Raw genomic sequence first — 6,979 nt, forward strand, 5'->3', positions numbered from 1 at the left:
GATACCACAAGCCTATTACAATGACCTAAATCCAAAACAGTGACAATACCAAATTCTGGCAAGAATGTGGAACAACAGGAAGTCTTATTCGTTGCTGGTGGTAATGAAAAATTGTGCATCCACTTTGGAAGACAGTCTGATGGTTTCTTGCACAACTAAACATACTCATGCCATGTGATCCAGCAATCCCTTGGTATTTCTTTATAGGAGTTGAAAATATGTTCACAACAACCTGTACATGGATTCTTATAGCAGCCTTATTCATAATTGCCAAAAAAATAAAAGCAACCAAGATGTCCTTCAGTAGGAGAATAGATAAATAAACTGGTATACTCAGACAGTAAAATATTATTCAGTATCAAAAGGAAATGAGCTATCAAACCATGCTATAAGACATTAAGAAATCTTAAATGCATATGACTAAGTATAAGAAAGAAATCTGAAAAGGCCATATACTACATGATTTCAACTATGTGAAATTCTATTAAAGGCAAACATATGGAGATTGATAGTGCCAGGGGATGGAATCAGGGGAGAAATGATCAGGTGGAACACTGAGAATTTTTACTGTATGATACTATAAATGATGAATACAAACCTATGGAATGCACAACACCAAGAGTGAACTGCAATGTAAACGTGTCAGTGATGATGATGTGTCAATGTAACAAATGTACCTTTCTGATGGGGCATGTTGATAATGGGGGAGGCAATACATGTATGGCAGCTGGGGGATATGGGAATTCTCTTTATCTTCCCCTCAATGTAGCTGAAAACCTAAATCTGCTCTAAAATATTAAAGTTTTAATAATACTTTAAATAGCAGAGAGAAAGCATCCAACTGTCTAACATTTGTCAAATGCCTGGCCTTTGTCTAGGAAGGTCAATGTACAGATTTAACATTTCAATCAAATTATACTCAGAGGATGAAAGGAAACCAAGATGCTTTCAGGTAAGGGAAATGCATATTAACTTACCCAAAAAGACCAATATAATAATATAACTTTATTGAGAACATAAAAACATGTCTGTTCACATGTATTTTCCACTGACATGAAAGTTTATTTAATTTTTATTTAACATATTTAAGACAGTTTTTCCTAGTCATGCATCTACTATCTAATTAACTGTTAGAAATAATTAATGATGTTGACATTTAAACCCCTCACTTGTGTCACTAATTCCTACATCATACTTACCTGGCATTTAGAGCCACACGGAACATGTTTGTGAACTAAACACAGCATCATTCTGTTGCAGTGCATGTTTTTTCTTTGATTGTGTTAATCCTCACTCGAGGATATTTTTTAAATTTATTTTTTAGAGAAAGTGGAAGAGATAGAGGAAGGGGGGTAGAGAAAGAGAGAGAGAGACATCAATGTAAGGACAACACATCGATTGGTTGTATTCCGTACCTGCCCCAGCTGGGGTCAGGGATCAAACCTGCAACTCAGGTATATGCCCTTCATCAGGAATTGAACCTGTGTTCCTTCAGTGTGCAGGCCAACACTCTGACTGAGGAGCCACATGTACCAGGGCTGTTGCAGTGTTTTTAATTCAAAGACCAATTGTCCTGTTGGCATTTTCTAACTGTATTTTCTTAGAAAAATTAATCTGAAAACATGAGGACTTTGAATAGGTAAATGTGTGTCTGCTTTTAGTCACAAGTTATAAATGTGAATTCACTCCTTAGTGTACTTTTCAGTATATGTGTAAAGTTAATAAATAGCAAGCATAAGCATACAGATATTTGAGTTTTACCTAACAACTACTGTCAGTATTCTCTGAGTTTAAGGGAATAAAGTTTCCTTGCATAGTAATCAAATAAATTAATTTTGGTCTGACCAGTGTGGTTCAGTGGTCCAACGTAGACCAATGCACCAAAAGGTCACTAGTTCAGTTCTTGGTCAGGGCACATGCCAGGTTGTGTGTCAAATCCCCAGTGGGGGTCATGCAAGAGGTGGCTAATTGATGGTCTTGCTCATCAATGTTTTTATCTCTCTCTCCTTTCCTCTCTCTCTCAAATCAATTTTAAAAAGTTAATTAATTAATTTTTGTACTGCTTGACATGGTGAGTTTATTAGTATTCGTGTTTGTAAAAAGAAAAGGGAAAGAGGTTTGAAAAGAGGAGATGAGAGATGAGAGAAGAGAAAGGAAAAAAGAGAAAGATAAATAGATTTTAGGAATAGATAATTACACTGTGATATAAAGCACAAAGAAAAGAGGTATTCCCCTCTAAAAGAGATTCTTAAAATAAGTACAGCATCTTCAATATGTTCTCATTTATCCCCTCCTCCCCCAACTGAAAGAACATGTGGAAGGAAAGAAAGGTGAGCCCTGGGCCTAGCAGTATCCACCAGGGAACCATCAGGGTAACAATTCACACATAAACAGCATTTTGTTTTACAGCTCAGATACCAAAATGTCCTTAACAGCCAATGAATGAATCACTGGGTGTCTTTCACCTTTCCCTGGATGCAAAATTAATTTTTCTAAATCCTTAATCATTTCCCCTGGTAATGTTCCAGAGCATAGCCTTCCCCAGCAGCACTTTGTCTAATTAACTACCTTGGTTTTTATCTATTTAGTCATTCAAAATATATGGGTCCTGCTCATCCATAGTCTGTTACCAGCCGTCAAATGCAGTCTGTAATATTAAATAGAAAATTCCAGAAATGTGTTTTATTTTTTTTCTGATCACAAGTTTATTCAACACAAATAATCCCTCCAACTTTACTGAGGTGGTTGACCACGTCCATGACCAAATTCACCTCTAAACTGGAATTCAGTTGCTGACCCAGCTGAAGCCTCGGCTTTCTTGTCGGCACCAGGGGCACAGCGATCCGCCTGTAGGTGTCTCTGTCAGCTTCCCCTCGTGTAAATTTTGCAGGTCGCTCTCCCTCCTGACCTTTGGGCCTTGGCCTGCTAGTCTGAGGCCAGCTGCAGCGCAAAGTGGCAGGCACGATTTTAAGGGGCAAGTGGAGGTAATCTTGGAGATACTGGATACCCTCATTGGTAAGGTAATAGTAAAAGTGTCTCTAGGTAAACTGTTCCTTCACCTAGCCTCGGGATTTGAGAGACTGCATGGCCTTCATGACGTGAAGATTAGGCACGTTCTTGTCTGCCAGCTCCGGCTGTTTAGGCATGTGCACGTCCTTCTTGGCCACCATCACCCCCTCCTTAAAAAGAAATTCATAAATGGCAATCCGATTCTTCTTGGGCATCAACATGGCGACAGCTGCTGCATCCAAGGCCAGAGCTGAAAAGGAAGGGGAATGCACAGCATGGCAAGGTGTCTCTTCCGGGCTCAGAAATACATTTTAAATCACTTGCCATTCTGAGTAGTGTGATGAAATCTCATCCCACCCACTCTGTCCTGACTGGGATGTGGTTCATTTCTTGTCCAGTTCTTGCTGTGTTAGTCACTCAATAGCCACATTGATTATCAGAGAGACTACATTCACATAACTTTTATTATAGTACACTGTTGCAATTGTTTTTTTTATTATTAGTTACTGTTGTTAATCTCATTGTGCTTAATTTATAAATTAAAATTTATTACAGGTGTGTAGGTATAGGAAAAAACAGTGTGTATAGGGATTGGTACTATTTGTAGATTCAAGAATCCACTGGGTCTCAGAATATTTCCCTGAGAAAAAAGGGGTGGAAGGGGCTACTGTACTCCCTTAGTAACAGATATTTTGCTTGGCAACATTTAATTTTTTTTTTAATCCTCACCCGAGGATATTTTCCCATTTACCTACAGATACAGTGGGAGGGGGAGAGAGAGAAACATTGATGTGAGAGAGACACATCAACTGGTTGCCTCCCATAGGACTCCTACCAGGACTAGAACCAAACCCGCAACTTTTTGGTCTGAGAGCCAGTGCTCTAACCACTGAACAAAGCTGGCCAGGGCAACATTTAATTCTTCACATCTGAAGTTAAAAGTTAAAACTGACTTGGAGAACCTCCTGAAATCGAGCTTAATGGAAGTCCTACGTATAAAACTATGAAATTAAAGAAGAAACCACAGCAAGACTGATAGGAAGGGTGGAGGCAGGACTGCCTGGTCCTACACCCGTGTGTCGCAGATAAAAATTAGGAGGATACCTCGGCTGTGAAAGTTCTCCCTGAAGAGTGCTGGAGCCCCAGGCAGTTCCTCTTAAAGGGAACTTGGACCTGCTTCCTCTGAGCTCCAACATTGGAGAGGTAGCGTGAAAGGCACCAGGAAAGAACTGAGTTGTTTGGCATTGGGGCAAGGACTGGAGAGGCAGTGTTCTCCCAGAAAGACCTGCTATCAGAGGCCATTGTTCTTTTGGTGAGCCCTTCCCCCATGGGACGTTTTTGTTGAATAAGTGTAGGAACAGTTGCACTATTGCACTTTTCATGTAAGCTCTAAGCTTCCTGGTGGCTGCCACCCCAGCATGGTACCACTGTCCATTATGTGGTTCAAAATTAAAATAAATAAAATAAAATAGATATGATTCCACAACTTAGGGTTTCTCACTCTGAGTGGGACAAATACAAAGAAAATGCTTCTACCTAAATATATGATAATTCATTTCTGCTCAGAGTTGTGAGGTCCTGGTTCTGGTTTCAATCTCTTTGTAACAATATCCACTTCTTTATTTGAATTATACATATATCACATCTAGGGTCATTGATCTTGTAAATTTTTTTTGCTGAACAAAGAGAGAAAGTACCTGAACATATTAGCCTACCAGGGAAAATAATTCAAAGTGATGTTCTAGTGATGGTGAGTAAGAGGAAAAAATATTTTCTCTTGTGAAGAGTAATACTTCTTATTGAAGTTAAGCCCAAAATGAGAGAAGTTGGAATATACCACGTGGATTTCAGCATCTTAGAATTATAATCATAGAGAATATAACAACATTTTGAAGATGGGAGTAATAACCCTTATTATTTATGAATCCCCTATTATTCTCCAGGCTCTATATATACTTTGTCTCATTTAATACATGTAAAATCAATTAAAGCCGGCATTTCAAAAGAGGGATTCACAGTGGTGAAGTTAACTGCCCAAGGTTGCTTACCCTCTTATTTACATGTCAGTGATTCCCCCCTAATCTACACTGTCTGGTGTTAGTGTTAGAACCCTCCGTGTCCCATGTGCAGGTTGACTGAAGTATCCCCATATCATTCTTTGAAAATCAGCCTTCCACCAAGATATTTTTTGGCAGTTTTCTGCCTCTGTGGAACTATCTGCATTACTAGGCCAGACATACTTTATGTGTCCTGGAAAGGTAGACTATGTCACTGAAATAAAGATACCAAACAATTTCAGTCTTGGAGCAGCACCAGCCAAGAAAACAAATATGGTGAGTAATCCTTGATACAGGGTGATCTTACCCAAGTAGTAACATTTAAAGGCCAAACACTATTTTTTATAAGAATTAGATATATATGCTGTTTTTCCAAGTGAAAAGTAAGTTTCCTGATACAAGTAAGTTTTTCCTAACAAAGACATAGAAGGGGGGAGAGTAAGGGTTCCACTCTTCCCTGTACTGGCAAGTGACAGGACAGGCTGAGGAGACCTTCATGGTACAGATGATTAATATGGACAGAATGGGTAGATGGATAAGATTTTACTCTTGTTGCCGAGACTTATTAATGGATTTCTTCCATGCTGGGCTGATGTGAATCCCAAGTTATAATTTTAATTTGAAAATCTGCACTAAAATCACACTAAAGTTGCTGCCCAGATATATTTGGCTCCTTTTACCAAAATGAGTCCCACACAACACAATAGGTACTTAAGGGAAAACAAAAGTATCATCCTTCTTATAGCTACAGGGCATTAAAGATAACCTGGGTCCTTCCTTCAGTGTTTTAAAAGGAAAAATGAGGCTTGTTAGTCCTCAGTATCTTGTAAAGATGAGATCACCCTGGTTGGAATTGCAGGCCATGGATTGTAAACCAATTGTCTTAATTCAGATTAGGAAAGAAAACAGTTCTCGGAGCCTGTGAGCTCAGATTCTGGGCTCCCTTGGTAACCAGCCAAGTGTGAGGAATGGGGGGAGATGGACAGGTTAAAAAACAAACTAGGCCAGTGGTATCATAATAGCTGTGACTACATACTTTCATCAGTAAAATAAAACATACCAATGATACTTGCCAGGACTCATTCTATGAGTCAAAAAACAGCCCACAGCCTCTTCAGATTAATTAGAAATATTTACTACTGACCTAGAGGAAAATGAGGACCTACTAATCTACATTTTTATTGCTGCAGTAGACTAGATAATCTTTAATGTCAAAAAAAATATTCATAAATCCATATAGATTGAATAAATAAATGAGAGAAAACACATCTCTGCAGAAAAATTTCAAATTATTTATGTAGATACTGTGTCCTCAAGAAAATGAAGCATAACTTTTCACAGGGACTGTGCAGTGATTTCCTTTCAAAGAGTACAGTATGCAGGGGGAGAAAAAAGGACAATTTTTCAGAAGTAAAACTTGACATAAACTATCTCTGCCAGGTGATCAGTCAACGTCAACAGCAATAACATATTGATAGCATGTCTCCATGATATGATGTGATGAAAATGATACTTCTGTGATCTTCCTCCCAAGTACCCATAACATACTCGTCATTAGAAAAACCGTCATTAGAAAAACAAGAAAAATCCCAATAGAAATTATAGGGAAAAGCACATGTAATAGGAATAGGACCACTTCTATTGACTATAGAAAATATTGTTTTACAGGCACTTAAAAACTGGAGGATGTGCTGAAAGAAGAAAAACAGAGCTGTACATGGACCCAGATGGGTCCATTACTCAGAAAAGAAATACATTTTGAGAACAGACAAAGGACAGGACACACTTTGACTTGATTGTTGTGGCTGGACCCTGAGCCTCTCTACAGCTTCATGAATACTGACCTTTCTGTGGTCCCAGGAACAGATTGAGCTGTTTGTAACATTGCAGAAATTAGCCACCATGTTATCGAT

At 38.6% G+C, this 6,979-nt stretch overlaps 1 pseudogene; it reads right to left on the bottom strand.

The window, feature by feature from the left end:
- Positions 1 to 2,733: 2,733 nt before the first annotated feature.
- Positions 2,734 to 3,230, bottom strand: LOC118628911 (annotated as a pseudogene).
- Positions 3,231 to 6,979: the final 3,749 nt, after the last annotated feature.

Source organism: Molossus molossus, unplaced genomic scaffold, assembly GCF_014108415.1.
Source record: "Molossus molossus isolate mMolMol1 unplaced genomic scaffold, mMolMol1.p scaffold_m16_p_13, whole genome shotgun sequence".
NCBI lineage: Eukaryota > Metazoa > Chordata > Mammalia > Chiroptera > Molossidae > Molossus > Molossus molossus.